The sequence below is a fragment of the Lactuca saligna genome, chromosome 8 (assembly GCF_052625555.1).
Source record: "Lactuca saligna cultivar CGN05327 chromosome 8, ASM5262555v1, whole genome shotgun sequence".
Lineage (NCBI taxonomy): Eukaryota > Viridiplantae > Streptophyta > Magnoliopsida > Asterales > Asteraceae > Lactuca > Lactuca saligna.
The window spans coordinates 286,394,264-286,412,319 of NC_136424.1; positions in this window are offsets into that span (position 1 = coordinate 286,394,264).

The following is an 18,056-nucleotide window of genomic DNA, read 5'->3' on the forward strand; positions in this document are numbered from 1 at the left end:
GTCAACGGTCAACGGTCAACAGTTGACCCGACTCACCGAGTCTGGCACGGACTCGCCGAGTCCCTACGGAAACCCGATCCCTCTAAATCTCTTCCAACTCACCGAGTCACTCACCCGACTCAGTTACTCAACCCCTGGTTCATAATCACTGAACACCCCGCACCAACTCGCTGAGTCTGGGAGTGGACTCGGCGAGTGCATTCCATGCACAACCCCAAATGACCTTCTGAGGTCAGATCCACTCTACTAACTCATAGATCCAGTCCCCTTAGGATTATTGACCATGTAAAGTCCAAGTCTTGGTGCTCATTAAGCATCAAATAGCTCATTAATGGAGTTTTAGTCTCAAATACATTGATCCCAACCCAAAACCTCCATGGAAGCATATAAAGCTTGGGCAAAGAGGTGCTCTGGACCTCTATGGGTCCAGATTCAGAGCCATAACACGCCAAGGGACTATGAGGATACTAGATCTAGCCACAAATGGGTTCAAAAACCCTAAATCTATATGAACATCACAATAACAAGGAAGAATTCGAATGGTGCCTCAGTTGTGATGTCCTGAACCTTAGTTCTTCAAGAATCCACCCCTCTCTTGCTTCCTCTTGGCTAGATCTCCTCTTCCCTTGCTAGACAACAACTCCTAAATCAACAATGGCCCTTCCCTCTAGGGACTAATGAGCGCAAATGACGGCCATAAGGCCCTTTAAATAGGCCTCAAACCCGAGAAATTAGGGTTTCATTAAACAGCGCAGACTCGTCGAGTCCGGGCATCAATCCGGGTGAAAAACCGCATCTCAACTCGGCGAGTCTACACACCAACTCCCCGAGTCCTTCCACAAAACTCAAAATAAAAAGAATACTTAATATACCTGAAATCCTGGATGTTACAATTCTCCCCCACTAGAATCCGACTTCGCCCTTGAAGTCTCATTCCTGAAATAACTCTAGATGCGTCCCCCGCATCTCCCGCTCTGGTTCCCAGGTCAACTCGGATCCCTTCCGATGCTGCCACTTAACCTGTACCAGAGGAACTTCCTTGTTCCTCAGAACCTTGATCTTCCGATCCACAATCGCAACTGGTCTCTCCGCGTAGTTCAAGCTCGCATACACCTGAATGTCCTCTAACGGCACCTTTGCCGACTCATCGGCAATACATTTCCTCAACTGCGAGACATGAAAGGTATCATGGATCTGCCCCAACTCAGCAAGTAGATCCAACCGGTAGGCTACCCTGCTTACCCTAGCAATTACCGTGAAGGGTCCAATATACCGGGGTCCCAACTTGACCCTCTTCCTGAAACGTATCACTCCTTTCCAAGGAGAGAACTTTAGGAGCACAAGGTCACCAACCTGAAACTCGAGCTCGGACCGACGCCTGTCTGCATAACTCTTATGGCGACTCTGCGCGATCAACAACCTCTGCCTGACCTGCTGAATCTGCTCGGTCGTCTAGAGTACAATCTCCATGCTACCCATCACCCGCCGCCCCACCTCTCCCCAGCAGATGGGGGTGCGACACCTCCGCCTATACAACAGCTCAAAGAGTGGCATACCAATGCTCGAATGATGGTTTTTGTTGTATGAAAACTCTGCTAAAGGTAGATAGGTGTCCCAGCTCCCTCCAAAATCCAAAACACATGCTCGGAGCATATCCTCAAGCGTCTGAATCGTCCGCTCGCTCTGTCCGTCCATCTGCGGGTGGTATGCGGTACTGAAATGCAGTCTCGTACCCAACTCCTCATGAAACTTCTTCCAAAACCTAGAAGTAAAACGCACATCCCGATCTGAAACAATCGACATCGGAACCCCATGCCGCGATACCACCTCTCTCACATATAATTCTGCCAACTTCTTCGCAGAAGAGCTCTCGCTGATGGCTAGAAAATGAGCGCTCTTCGTCTATCTATCCACGATTACCCAAATCGCATCAACTCCCCTCGCAGTCTGTGGCAATTTGGTGATAAAGTCCATGGTAATCTGTTCCCACTTCCATTCGGGAATCTCCAGTGGCTGCAATTTGCCGTGCGGACGCTGGTGCTCAACCTTAACCTTTCGACAAGTCAGGCACCTCTCGACGAACCATGCAACATCCCTCTTCATACAAGGCCACCAATACTCTTTCCTTAGGTCCAAATATATCTTAGTATCCCCGGGATGAATTGAGAATTTCGATCGATGCGCTTCCTCCATCAAGATAGTACACGCACCGCCCACAAACGGTACCCAAATCCGACCCTGAAAAGTCATAAGTCCCCGACCATCCATAACAAATTCCGATACCTGACCGACCACTCGCTCCCTTTTCTGATTTTCTGATCTCGCAGCCTCAGTCTGATCCCCTTGGATGGTGTGCAAAATCAGGGTTATCACTGTCAACCTCAAACAAATATCTCGCATCGGGGCACCTTCTGCCCTACAACTCAGGGCGTCGGCTACCACATTAGCCTTGCCTGGGTGGTACAGGATCTCGCAATCATAATCCTTTACCACATCCAACCATCTCCTCTGACACATATTCAGATTTGGATGATCCATCAAGTACTTCAAGCTCTTGTGGTCCGTGTATATCGTACACCGAACCCCATACAGATAGTGACGCCAGATCTTGAGGGCGAAAACCACAGCCCCCAACTCCAGATCATGGGTGGGATATCTCATCTCATGAGGCTTTAACTGCCTCGACGCATACGTGATCACATGCCCTCTCTGCATCAACACTGCTCCCAACCCCGATATCGATGCATCACAGTACAACATGAAATCCTCCATCCCTTCCGGTAATGCAAGCACGGGAGCTTCGCACCATCTCTGGCGAAGGGTCTTAAATGAGGTCTGCTGCTCCGGACCCCATGAGAAAGTAACACCCTTCCGGGTTAACTTGGTAAGTGGCACAATAATTTTGGAGAAGTCCCTGATAAATCTCCGATAGTAGCCTGCCAGCCCTAAGAAGCTCCGGATCTCCGCAGGTGACCTCGGCACCTTCCAACTCATCACAGCCTCGATCTTGGCCGGGTCAACCAATATCCCATTCTGGTTAACGAAATGCCCTAAGAACTAGACCTCCCATAACCAAAAATCGCACTTGGAGAATTTGGCGAATAGCCTCTCCGATCTCAGAACTCCGAGGATCTCTCTCAAATGCTCCTCATGCTGCTCTCTGGTCCTTGAATACACCAGGATGTCATCAATGAATACAATTACCGATCGATCCAACATCGGCCTACACACCCTGTTCATGAGGTCCATGAATGCAGCGGGTGCATTGGTGAGCCCGAATGGCATCACAACGAACTCGTAATGCCCGTAACGAGTCCTAAATGTCGTCTTCTAGATATCCTCATCCTGAACTCTCATCTAGTGATATCCCAACCTCAGGTCTATCTTGGAGAACCAAGACGCCCCCTGCAACTGATCGAATAGATCATCGATCCTCGGTAGTGGATAACGGTTCTTGACCATCAACTTGTTCAGCTCCCGATAATCAATGCACATTCGGTGCGAACCATCTTTTTTCTTGACAAAAAGGATCGGCACTCCCCAGGGAGAGCTACTAGGACGGATGAACCCTTTCCCCAACAGCTCCTGCAGTTGTGAGGATATCTCCTGCATCTCTGGTGGCGCTAGGCGATATGGCGCCTTAGCGATAGGCATGGCCCCGGGAATCAAATCGATATGAAACTCCACTTGCCTCTCGGGAGGTACGCCCGACAACTCCTCGCGGAACACGTCCCGGAACTCACGCACTATCGGCACATCATCCACTGAACTTGGCCTCCCAACAGCCTCTCGTACATCCGTCACATAGGCCACGAACCCCTTGCAACCCTGCTGCAAGCTCCGCCTTGCTCTGGCAGCCGAACATAATACCGAACCACCACGAGTCCCCTCACCATAAACTGTCAGCACTCCCCCACTAGGATCTCGGATCATCACCAACTCATGCTCGCAATCTATGACAGCCCCGAAACGGCTCAACCAATCCATGCCCACTATAACACAAACATCCCTCATGGCAATCGGTACCAAGTCAATCGGAAACCCCACTCCAAAGATCTCCAGTACGCATCCACGTATCACCTCGGTAGCACATAACTCACGCTCATCGGCTATGGAAACCTGCAGAGGTCGACTCAACGCCTCCCTCAGAATACTAATGTGCCGACTAAAAGTCACAGATACAAACGACCGACTCGCACCCGAGTCAAACAACACTAATGCAGGTACAGAATTCACAAGAAAAGTACCTACGCATAACATATAATCATCACAATATAAACTCATCATAAATCAATAAAGAATATGTACCTGCCACGACGTCAGGTGCTGCGCGGACCTCTTCCGCTGTCAACTGAAAGGCTCTCCCCCTAGCCTTCGGTGTTTCGGCCTTTGCTGGCTGAGTCTCAGTAGCTCGAACTGCAGGTACGGATCTCTGCACTGTCCTCTGAAGCTGGGGGCACTCAGCCTTCCGATGGTCGGTTTGGTTGCAATGGAAGCAAACCGAGAACCCCTTAGGACAATCCCTCGCGAAATGCCCTTCCTTCCCACACTTGTAGCATACCCCAGACTTGCATGACCCATCATGGCTCTTTCCGCACCTCCCACAAGTATGGCCCCTCGAACTACTCGTCCTCGAATCAACGGGCTTTGCCCGCTTGGCAGCCGGCTGCGACTGTGCCGGTCGCCGATCACCCCTCTGAGACTCGGCCTCCTCCTTCGCCTGCATCTCAAGCTCAATCTCCCTCTTCTGGTAAGTCGAGTTCGCCACGAAATCACGAATGTCCCTCCTCAGTATATTCATATATTGGCTCATGCGAGCCTGCTCAGTGGACACCTGTTCCGGGCAAAACAATGCCCGCTCATGAAACATCCTCGTAATCACTGTCACCGACTCAGTCCCCTGCTTCAGGGTCAAAAACACCTGGGCTAGCCGTTCCCTCTCCACCTGGGGAACATACTCGTCATGAAACATTTCAGTAAACCTCTCCAAGGTCACTGCAGTTAGCTCAGCTGTCGAATAGCTCGTGGTCACAAACTTCCACCAGTCCTTCGCCCCCGAGCGAAGCTGGTTGAGGGCAAATCGCACCCTCAAGTGCTTCGGACACGAGCACGTATAGAAACACCCCTCTATGTCTGAGATCCACCTCATGGAGGCGATCGGATCCTGTATACCATCGAACTCTGGTGGTTTCGTGTTGCTGAACTCTCGATACAGCAACGAATCACCATCCTGGGGTCTCGCAGCAGCAACAGATGTGGTGGCTGCAGCAACAGCAGCATCAGTCAAAGCAGCGTAACGCTCGTCAAACATCTCGATTAGTGTGGTCTTAATAGACCCAAACATCTCCAGAATCTCAGCTCTGATGGCAGCCGCCATCTCCTCATGGATGATCTGACGGATCTCCTCATCACTCATCCCACTGCCCTCGATGGTATGGCGTGTCCTGACCATGATCAATCTCTGAAATACAACATAAGAATTATTAGGGACACTTTCGAGCATACTCACACTCGACAAATTAATCATCCTCAACTTCTGGTACCACAAGGATTCTTACTTGGACTGCGCACCAATCTGGTGTCTTCAATAGTACAGGCCCAATACTGTCGTCCACACATAATCAATATACAATCCAAGTCCTCCTCCTAGGATCCCAAGTCATAAATACTCTACTCTCGCTATGCATTGGCTACCCTCAGTAGACCTCTCACAAGCTCCTCACTGCTACCTACTCACTCTCAAAGTATCTCATAGCAGCAGCAATCACCTAGGCTAAAGCATCACAAATCAGGCCACTCTAGTCCCAATAGGACAACATAATATCTCATAACTCATAACATATAATGTAAGGGTATTTTGGGGATTCACCGTTCGGGCGGTGGCTGACCGTACACACCTTCCACTCTGCTTGGTTCCAAAACCTCTTTTTCGTTTTAGAAAATTTTAGTTTTGTTTGAAAATTTCTCAAATCCTCGGTTTGAGTTCAAATACGCCCGAAGGTGCATCTGAATCCCTCAAACCAAGGCTCTGATACCAACTTGTAACAACGTAAAATTTCCAATTTAATTTTTCATTTTTACATCACAAAATGTATATCATATCATAATATTAAAACCATAACAACAATGTCTTCAAACAAATCCCAAGATCTCTCTAACATAAACTCCATCGGTGTGGGTGTGTACAAGTCAAGCCTTCGCCTTCCACGGTCCTCGCTGGTACCTGAGACATCAAACACAACAATTGTAAGCATAAATGCTTAGTGAGTTCCCCAAAATAACACATATCACAAATACGCCACACAAGGCTAAACCTGACCCTCCGGTCAAGATGTCTCAACAGGACCCTCCAATCCTGTAGCTCGTCGAACCCTCCGGTCCAGTCATAGCTCGTTGGGCCCTCCGGCCCGCTCAGTATCGTTGGGCCCTCCGGCCCGGTCTATATAATCATGCAGCATACAAATAACACATAGCACGAAATCTCAAAGACAACACATAAACTCATACATAGCACATGATACCCTCTGGTCAACTCGAAACACCTACTCAAGGTAATGTATAGTGAGAAGACTCAAATCGCGTATCTCGGTAACTCGAAAATCTCGTAACTACTAGTGCTCGACCTCCTGAGCTATCGTCCTCCTACAACACAAGCATAACCCTACTTAATACCACCTTGACCCTGGCTGACTAACACTACAAAGTCAAACTAGTTAACTCTCATCAACGGTCAACGGTCAACGGTTGACCCGACTTGCCGAGTCTGGCGTGGACTCGCCGAGTCCCTACGGGAACCCGATCCCTCTGAATCACTTCCAACTCACCGAGTCACTCACCCGACTCAGTTACTTAGCCCCTGGTTCATAATCACTGAACACCCCGCACCAACTCGCCGAGTCTGGGAGTGGACTCGGCGAGTGCATTCCGTGCACAACCCCAAACGACCTTCTGAGGTTAGATCCACTCTAATAACTCATAGATCCAGTCCCCTTAATCTTATTGACCATGTAAAGTCCAAGTCTTGGTGCTCATTAAGCATCAAATAGCTTATTAATGGAGTTTTAGCCTCAAATACATTGATCCCAACCCAAAACCTCCATGGAAGCATATAAAGCTTGGGCAAAGAGGTGCTCTGGACCTCTATGGGTCTAGATTCAGAGCCATAACTCGCCAAGGGACTATGAGGATACTAGATCTAGCCACAAATGGGTTCAAAAACCCTAAATCTATATGAACATCACAATAACAAGGAAGAATTCGAATGGTACCTTAGTTGTGATGTCTTGGACCTTAGTTCTTCAAGAATCCACCCCTCTCTTGCTTTCTCTGGGCTAGATCTCCTCTTCCCTTTCTAGACAACAACTCCAAGATCAACAATGGCTCCTTCCCTCACTTGAATCACTCAAATGCTCTAGGGCTTCACTCTGGGGACTAATGAGTGCAAATGATGGCCATAAGGCCCTTTAAATTGGCCTCAAACCCAAGAAATTAGGGTTTCATTAAACAGCGCAAACTCGCCGAGTCCACCAAGGCGACTCGCTGAGTCCGGGAATCAATCCGGGTGAAAAACCACGTCTCAACTCAGCGAGTCTACGCACCAACTCACCGAGTCCTTCCACAAAACTCAAAATAAAAAGAATACTTAATATACCTGAAATCCCGGATGTTACATCTGACCTCAGGACGTCAATGGAGTTTGTGCATGGCATGTACTCGCCGAGTTGTTCTTGAGACTCCACGAGTTGAGTCGGGGTAGCCCCGCGTTTCTTACCTGGGGACTCGTCGAGTAAAGGAAGGGACTCGACTTTTTAAATGGGACTAAAAGAGTTATGTGGTCATAGGTGGACTCGTCGAGTTGTCCAAGTGAACGCGCCGAGTTGGGTCAAAGTTTGACCATTGACTTTGGTTGACTTTTAGGGTTTGGTCAATAATGAGGGCCTTGAGCCAAGGGAAGGGTAAAATGGTATTTGAAACAGACAGCAGAACTGTGTGTACGATCAGCCAGCGCCCGAACGATGATTTCCCAAAATATCCTTACAATAAGTTGTGAAAGAAATGTTATGCTATGCTATATGGATTATATTATGCATGCTAGAGTAAGACTAGGTATTCTTATTAGGACTAGAGTGGCCTGATATATGATGCCTTACTCTAGGGATTTTGCTATTAGGAATGCTTGACAGTGTTGTGATAGCAGCAAGGAGCCTATGAGAGATTTTCTAGTGAGTAGCACATGATTAGAGAGAATCGCGTACTTGGGATTTGAGGATCTGGGAGGAGGACTTTGTGTGAATGATGAGTCGGTGTGGTCGGTAGTATTGGGCCCGTACTATAGATGGCACTGGGTCAGTGCACAACCCAAGTAAGAATCCTTAGGGTACCAGAGATCAAGTAGGATTGGGATATCGAGTGTGTGTATGTCCGAGCAAATTACTAATATCGTGTGTTGTATTTCAGAGAGGCATCATGGTAGGGACACGTCACTGACCAGGGACCAGTGGAGGGGGTGTGAGCGACGAGGAGCTCCGCCAGATGATTCATGATGAGGTGGGTGTTGCCATCTGCGATGAGATTCCAGAGATGTTCGGGTCTATTAAGACCACCTTGATAGAGACATTCAATGAGAGATACGCTGCTCTTTATGAGGCTGTTGTTGCTGCGGCCACTGCAGCTGTAGCTGTGGCGAGACCGTAGGGTGGTGATGCGTTGCTGTTCCGGGAGTTCAGAAACACAAAACCACCATAGTTTGATGGGACCCAGGATCCGATTGCAGCGATGAGGTGGATATCAAAAATGGAGGGATGTTTCTTCACTTGCTCATCTCCTGAGCATTTAAGGGTCCGATTCGCACTGAACCAGCTTCGCTTGGGAGTGAAGGACTGGTGGAAGTTTGTGACGGCGCATTATTCGCCTGCTGAGCTTGCTGCAGTGACTTGGGAGAGGTTCACGGCTATGTTTCAAGATGAGTATGTTCCCCATGTGGAAAGGAAACGTTTGGCCCATGAGTTTTTGACCCTCAAGCAGGGTACTGATTCTGTTACGGTGATTACAAGGAAGTTCCATGAGCGGGCGATGTTCTGCCCAAAGCACGTGTCCTCCGAGCAGACACATATGAGCCGCTACCTGAGCATTTTGAGGAGGGATATATGGGAGTTCATGGCGAACTCGACGTAGCGGACATTTGCTGAGCTTCAGGAAAATGCCCGGAAGAGGGAGATAGAGCTAGAGACCCATGCTAGGGAGGAGGCTGAGTCTCAGGCGAGGGATCGGTGGCCGGCACAGTCTCAGCCGGCAGCCAAGCGGGCCAAGCCCGCTGATTCGCGATCTGGGAGTCAGAAGGGCCGCACTTGTGGCAAGTGCGGCAAGAGCCACGAGGGGGTGTGCATAGCAGGGTCTTGCTACAAATGTGGCAAGGAGGGGCATATGGCCAGCGATTGCCCCAAGGGTTTTGCAGTATGCTTTCACTGCAACCAGACCGGACACCGCAAGGCAGAGTGTCCACAGTTGTAATGGACTACCCAGGGAGCACCTCAGGGATCTGCCCCTGCTTCTATCATAGCTACTGAGAGTCGGTCAATGAAGGTCGAGGTACCGAAGGCGCGAGGGAGAGCCTTCCAATTGACCGCATAGGAGGTCTGCGCAACGCCCGATGTCGTGGATGGTATGTATTCTTTCGTATATTTACTTTTATGTTGAGATATTGTGCTTATATTATGATATGCGTAGGTACTTTTCTTATGAATTATGTACCTGCCTTGGTGTTATTTGACTCGGTTGCGAGTCAGTCTTTTGTATCTTTGGCTTTTAGTCAGCACATCAGTATTAGTCGGGAGGTGATGAGTCGACCTCTGAGAGTTTCCATAGCTGATGAGAGAGCGGTGTATGCCACCGAGGTGATTTGAGGATGTGTACTCGAGATTTTTAGCGTCAAGTTCCCAATTGATCTAGTTCCTATTGAGATGGGAGATGTATGTGTCATTGTGGGCATGGACTGGTTGAGTATGTTTGGAGCGGTTATCGACTGCGAGACACAGCTGGTGACCATACGAGATCCTAGTGGGGGAGTTCTTACCGTGTACGGCGAGGGTACGCGTTCTGGGTCGATATTTTGTTCAGCCGCTAGAGCGAGGTAGAGTCTACAGTAGGGTTGTAAGGGGTTTGTAGCATATGTGATGGATACGAGGATGGATTCAGAGAGACCGAGGTCAGTTGATGAGGTTCCGATAGTGCGTGAGTTCCCGGATGTATTTCCGGAAGAGTTACCGGGTGTGCCTCCCGAGAGGCAGGTTGAGTTCAGCATCGATTTGGTCCCGGGAGCTGCACCTATGGCCAAGGCACCTTATCGTCTTGCATCTCTAGAGATGCAGGAGTTATCCTTGCAACTTCAAGAGCTAATGGGGAAGGGATTTATTCGGCCGAGCAGTTCGCCATGGGGAACGCCTATCCTTTTTATTAAGAAGAAGGATGGCTCACATCGAATGTGCATTGACTATAGGGAATTGAACAAGCTGACGGTCAACAATCGTTACCTGTTACCGAGAATCGATGATTTTTTCGATCAGTTGCAGGGAGCATCTTAGTTCTCCAAGATCAATTTGAGGTCGGGTTATCATCAGGTGAGGGTGCTAGATGAGGACATCCAGAAGACAGCGTTCATGACTCGTTACGGGCATTACGAGTTCATAGTGATGCCTTTCGGGCTCACCAACGCACCGGCAGTGTTCATGGACCTCATGAATAGAGTATGTAGGTCGATGATGGATCGCTCGGTGATCGTGTTTATTGACGACATATTGTTGTATTCGATATCCAAGGAACAGCATGAGGAACATCTGAGAGAGATCCTCGGAGTTTTGAGATCAGAGAGGCTTTACGCCAAATTCTCCAAGTGTGATTTTTGGTTACGAGAGGTCCAGTTCCTAGGGCATCTTGTTAACCAGAAAGGGATATTGGTCTATCCAGCCAAGATTGAGGAAGTGATGAGTTGAGAGGTGCCAAGGTCACCTACAGAGATCGGGAGTTTCCTAGGATTGGCAGGCTATTATCGGAGATTTATCAGGATTTCTCCAAGATCACAGTGCCACTCACCAAGTTGACTCGGAAGGGCGTTGCCTTCTCATGGGGTCCAGAGCAGCAGGCCTCCTTTGAGACACTTCATCAGAAGTTATGCGAAGCCCCGTTGCTAGCCCTTCTAGAGGGTATGGAGGACTTCGTGGTATATTGTGATGCATCGATATCAGTGTTAGGAGCGGTGCTTATGCAAAGGGGGCACGTGATAGCATATGCATCAAGGAAGCTGAAGCCTCATGAGGCAAGGTATCCCACCCACGATTTAGAGTTGGGGGCAGTGGTGTTTGCCCTCAAGATCTGGCGTTACTACCTGTATGGGGTCCGGTGTACCATATACACGGATCATAAGAGCCTGAAGTACTTGATGGATCAGCCCAGCCTGAACATGCGGCAGAGGAGATGGTTGGATGTAGTAAAAGATTATGATTATGAGATCTTGTATCACCCGGGTAAGGCTAACGTGGTAGCCGATGCCCTAAGCCATAGGACGGAGAGCGTCCTAATGCGAGACGTTTGTATGAGATTGACAGTGATGACTCCGGTGTTGGACACCATTCAAGGGGCCCAGGCCGAGGCTGTGAGACTAGAATACCAAAAGAGGGAGCGAGTTGTCGGGCAGGTATTGGAGTTCGTTACCGATAGCCGGGGACTTATGAAATTTCAAGGTCGGATTTGGGTACCGTTTGTGGGAGGGATGCATACCATTTTAATGGAAGAGGCACATCGATCGAAGTTCTCGATCCATCCCGGGGCCACTAAAATGTATCTGGACCTAAAGAAGGAGTATTGGTGGTCCTGTATGAAAAGGGATATTGCATGGTTCGCTGAGAGGTGCCTAACCTGTCGTCGAGTTAAGGCCGAGCACCAGAGACCACATGGTAAGCTGCAGCTGTTAGAGGTTCCTCGGTGGAAGTGGGAATAGATTGCTATGGACTTTATCACCAAATTGCCAAGGACTGCGAGGGGTGTCGATACAATTTGGGTGATTATAGACCGGTTGACGAAGAGAGCTCACTTCCTTGCCATTAGTGAGAGCTCTTCTACGGAGAAACTGGCAGAATTGTATGTGAGAGAGGTGGTCTCGTGGCATGGAGTTCTGATCGCGATTGTCTCAGATCGAGATGTGCATTTCACTTCCAGGTTCTAGAAGAAATTTCATGAGGAGTTGGGTACGCGGTTGCATTTTAGTACCGCATATCACCGACAGACTGACGGGCAGAACGAGCGGACAATTCAGACACTCGAGGATATGCTCCGAGCATGTGTTTTGGATTTTGGAGGGAGTTGGGACACATACTTGCCTTTGTCAGAGTTTTCGTACAACAACAACCATCATTCGAGCATTGGTATGCCACCCTTTGAGATGTTGTATAGGAGGAGGTGTCGGACCCCCATTTGTTGGGGAGAGGTGGGGAAACGTGTAATGGGTAGTACGAAGGTCATGCTTCAGATGACTGAGCAGATACAACAGGTCAGGCAGAGGTTGTTGACCGCTCAGATTCGTCAGAAGAGTTATGAGGACAGGCGTCGGTCCGAGCTCAAGTTTCAGGTCGGTGACTTCGTACTCTTGAAGGTCTCTCCTTGGAAAGGAGTGATCCGATTTAGGAAGAGGGGCAAGTTTGGGTCTCGATACATTCGACCTTTTAGGTTAATCATGAGGGTAGGTAGAGTAGCCTACCGTTTAGAGCTACCTGCGGAGTTGGGTCAGATTCATGACACTTTTCACGTGTCGCAGTTGAGAAAGTGTATAGCCGACGAGTCGGTAGTGGTACCATTAGAGGACATTCAGGTGGATGTAGGACTTAACTATGTTGAGAGACCGGTGGAAATTAGGGGTAGGAAGGTCAAGGTTCTGAAGAACAAAGAAGTTCCTCTGGTGCAGGTGCAGTGGCAACATAGGAAGGGGTCAGAGCTGACTTGGGAGCTGGAGCGTGAGATGCGTGAGCAGCATCCAGATTTGTTTGCAGAATGATACTTCGAGGGCGAAGTCTGATTCTAGCGGGGGAGAATTGTAACATCCGGAATCCCAAGTATATTATTCTAGTAATTTGTTTTTGGAATTTGTGAAGGAACTCGGCGAGTTGATGCTTAGACTCGCCGAGTAGGGTTGCGGTTTATCATCCGGGTTCGCGTTGGACTCGGCGAGTCCATTAGTATACTCGGCGAGTCCACGCTGTTTAATGAAACCGTAACCCTCCGCGGTTGGAGCCTATTTAAGGGCACTCTTAGCCTTCCATTGTGGCTACCAGTCCCTTGAGAGCACCCTAAGTGAGATAGATCATTTGGGAAGAAGGGGAAGCCATATTTGATCTTTTTATCTTTGGTTTAGCAAGAAGAAGATGATCAAGAGCAAGAGGAGGCTGAAGGAGGTGTGATTCTAGTGGTTTCAGAGTTCAGAGACTTCAACTTGAGGTATTATTCGGACCTTCTTCAGTTCTGGTATTGATTCTTAGAGTTAGGGTTTTCTAACCTCTTTTGAGGATGGTTATGTGGAGCAATTGGTCCCTAATTATTGCGTTTATGCCTTGGATCTGGACTCAAAGAGGTCCAGAGACCTTAACCCTTAGAGCTTTAGGATTTATCTTGAGAGTTATGAGCTTAGGATGCCATGTTTAGGGCTAAATCACCAAATGATACCATCTAGATGATATACGAGTGTCAAGGTCTGGACTTTACGTGATTATTATGCTTGGAAAGGATAGATCTATGGATTAGAGGAACAGATCTGACCTCAGGAGTTCAATGGAGTTTGTGCATGGCATGTACTCACCGAGTTGTTCTTGAGATTCGCCGAGTTGAGTCGGGGTAGCCCCGCGATTCTTACCTGGGGACTCGTCGAGTAAAGGAAGGGACTCGACTTGTTAAATGGGACTAAAAGAGTTAAGTGGTCACAGGTGGACTCGCCGAGTTGTCCACTCGCCGAGTCGGGTCAAAGTTTGACCGTTGACCTTGGTTGACTTTTAGGGTTTGGTTAACAATGAGGGCCTTGAGCCAAGGGAAAGGTAAAATGGTCTTTTACCCTTTTGAGGGTGCTTAGAGAGAGTAGAGTATAGTTCTGAGAGTTATATTTATGAGAGTATTAATTTATGTGTTTAGGCGGAGGCTAGATCGCATTCCTAACGAGTCAGTGATTTACCGAGACATCTGAGGTGAGTCTTCTCACTATACTTTACCTAGAGTGGTAATTAGAGTTATGTGCCAAAGTTAGCATATGCAATTATGTGATGTGTTATATTGCATTGTTTTTATTTGGTTTATATCGTGTGTATATCAGAGTATATCAGAGTTAGAACCGAAAGGTTGACAGAGTTAGGACCAGAGGGTCCACAGAGTAGGGCCCACAGAGTTATAGCCTCGAGTGGCTAGTATGTATTATGTATGGTATTTTGGGGAACTCACTAAACTTTACGCTTACAGTGTTATGTGTTATGTGTTTCAGGTACCAGTGATGATCGTTGGAAGGCGCCGGCATGACTCATACACACGCATGGATTTTTATGTAGTTGATCTTGGGAAATATTTTTGTGAACCAAAGTATTGATACAATGGGATTTTGTTTTTAAATATATTTGATAAAATGTGTTTAAACATGTGAAAATTTGTTTTAAATTTTACGGTGTTACAACTTTGACGTTGACCAGATTTGACTTAGTTGACTTTCGGGGGACAGTTAGACTAAGTGTTGCATTGATATTGGTAGCTCGAGGAGCTAGTGGAGCAGGAGTTCAGAGAGTTACCGGGCAGCAGCTAGAGGGGTTATCAGCAAGTTCAGCAAGTGCATGTGAGTATCCCTTTGTGTAAATGGGTCTAAGGCCACAATGTCGGCCCATGTAGTTATGAGTAGAAGACCCAGGGGTTAGCCCTAGGCACAGTATGCTAGTATGATATCCAGGATGAGGTCCAATGATGTGGGCGGGTGCCCAAGGATTTGTTTATATGATAGTTTATACTTGTTGTCTGTGTGATACATGTATGTGCCTGGTAGGGAGGTGAATGTGGGCGAGGTCCCTTATCTCACCAATAGCAGAGTGTGGATGGTTTTCCACATCTCATTAGTAGCAGAACAGGGGTGAGGCCCAAGTTAGGGAAGGAGTGAGAGTGGGTTGGGCCCGTATCTCACTATCAGTAGGAGCGTGGACGGGGTTCCATGACTCATCAGTAGCAGGACAAGGGCGAAGCCCAGGATAGGCGAGGCCTTAGGACAAGATCCATTAGTATATGTTTAGCTTATGTGTTGTGATATGTTTATGTGCTATTATATGTTCGTGGGCAAGGCCCTATGATAGGCGAGGCCTAAGTGAAACAGATCTGTATTCGAGCGGGGCTCGAAGCCAGGCAGGGCTTGGAAAGGCGGGGTCGTTGTAGTGGGCGAGGCCCGAGGCAGGGGGCGAGGCCCAGGATAGCGGGCGTGGCCCAGTATATGCAGTATGTGGTTATGCATGGTATGTGGTAGGGTGGGGAACTCACTAAGCTTCGTGCTTACGGTTTTCAGTTTTGGTTTCAGGTACTTCAGGTAGCGGAAGGAAGAGCTCAGGGTGATCGCATGGCACACACCATTGATTAGACAGCCTGGGAATGTTTTACTCTGATAATGAACATGTGTTTTGGAAATTAATACTCTGTTTATGTTTTGGATTGATGATTTTTCTTTAAGTAATGTTTTATTAAAAGAAAGTTTTAGTCATGAATTTTGGGTCGTTACAAGAGTAGCAGTATAGGTGAGACCTGAGAGCAGGGTTGCTCAGTAGTGTAGTCGGGTGAGACCCGTGGGCGAGGCCCGTGAGTTTTAGTAGCACAGGTAGGACCTGGTAAGGACCTTAAGGTCGATTTAGGGGGATCGAGGATCCCAGGACTAGTAGCGCCAGAGTGGCAGAGTAGAGGGGGCAGTATTAGGTAGCTTAAGTTTCCTCGGAAGTCACTGGGAGCAACTAGAAGTTTGTGTTGGGGCTAGCGACCGGTGGGAGCCGGTAATCCAGATATTGATAGATCAGTAGGGACCAGGGTGGTCATGGTTCATCTGGAAGGCGGATAAGGGACAACAAAATTTTTTCAGTCCGTGGCAGTGATGGTAAGCAGACTATGGTGGAATTCAGTTAATTGATCGAGGGGTGCTCTGCACCAAGTTATAGTAGTGAGAAGTGTCCAGTGGATACTGGAGGTAATGACCCGTACTGGAAGTAGCGGGGGTAATGGAGTTGGTGAAGGATAGGACCTTCACAGTGATAGAGGAAGTAGTTGGTTATGGAACTTTTCCTTGTGCGTTTTCTGGCCTCCCCAAGGAAACGCACAAGGAAAAGGGGGTGAGCCCCCTAGGGTGTCCAACATAAGTACTTGGGGACTACCAGAAAGATTGTCAGTTGAGTAAGTTGTAATTTCAGGATGGTCAGGGTTAGGGTAAACCCGAGAATATTATCCGCAAGGATTAATGGTAATCAGAATGATCGGGTGGAAGGCCAATGAAGGTAGTCAGCGAGTGTTAGGTCTACCAAGCAGAGTGTTGGCAGCAGAATGCAGGGAGAATGGCCGTAGAGAAACTTTGAGGATGAAGTTTAGTTTAAGTGGGGGAGATTTGTAACACCCATAATCAGAAAGACCGAGAAAAGAAAGGAAAACCCTAGGTCAAAGGGGTCAACTCGTCGAGTCCAGGGTGGAACTCGATGAGTCCGAGCGGGATCCGGGTCGAAGTGTAAGTGACCGACTCGACGAGTCGGAGAGTGGACTCGGCGAGTCTGGTCTAATTGAGGAAAGCCCTAATTCGAGGGTTTGCACCCTATTTAAGGAACCTTAAGTCCTCTCCTTAGTCCCTCTTGTCGTCCAGAAGCTGCTATACACAATTCCAAACCCTAGTTGAGTGAGAGAAGGAAGGAAGTGAGTTTTGGGCTTTTGCAAGAGGAAGGTTTGGAGGATTTGACCACTAAGGAGCTGGAGGATCCAACCCTTTTGTTGTGAGCATCAGTTTGAAGGTAACAATCTGTTACTTTGCCTATGTTGCTTCTAGATCTTCTCATGGATGATGTTTTGGGGCCATTTTGGTATGATAAGGAGCCTTTTTGAGTTAGAAGTCCAGATCTGAGGTTGCTACTTCAGATCTAGGTATGACTTGGCCCAGAGATCCATAAAGTATCAGTTTTTGGTGTGTTGGTGATATGTGCATATTTAGTGTATATTAAGTGTAGTTTATTAGTCATATATTAGCTAAATTGTTGCATATTATGGACAAAAGGTACTTAAAAGTGTTAAATTATGTTTTTCAGTCCAAAGATGAAGCTCGGAAGCGAAAGGGAGCAAGAGAAGCGGTTAAGAGCTCAAGAGTGGAACGAAGAAAGAAGACAACCAAAAAAGGCTTCTACTCGTCGAGTTGTCTCTTGACTCGACGAGTCCGGTTGCGGATTCAGAAAGATAAGCATTCGGAAGTCAAGACAGTTATCAGGTTACGACTAATGTGAGAGGGACTCGACGAGTCGGTATGCATATATAAAGATAACTCTATAATGCGAAAAAGGAGGGAATTCTGGGAAGTTTTAGAAGTGTTTAGCTGCGAATAAGAAGCCAGAAGAACCCTAGAAGTCGACCAAAGAAGCTAGAATCCAATTCCGGGAGTAATTGAGGCGTAATTTCATCATTCTACTTAATTCTTTTGTTTTGTCAATATGATTAAGCAACTTGAACTTATTTGTTTGCTGTTATTCACCTTAGTTATGAACTAATTTCTTTATACTTCTGTTTGGGGATACAAAGTTGACAATATGGTTTGATTGATTGGTAGGATTAATTCTAAGTTGGTGATTAATTGTTATTTTAGCTTGCTAAAGAACCTTGTGTATGAATGATAATTTATTTTCTGTTAATAGGAAAATAGTTAATTAGCATGAACATCTATTAATTATCAACCTCATATGATAAGTGACCACTATATCATATGTCTAGGATTAATGAATATGAAACTAGGATTAATAAGGAAATTGAGTAAATTCATGTGCAAGCTT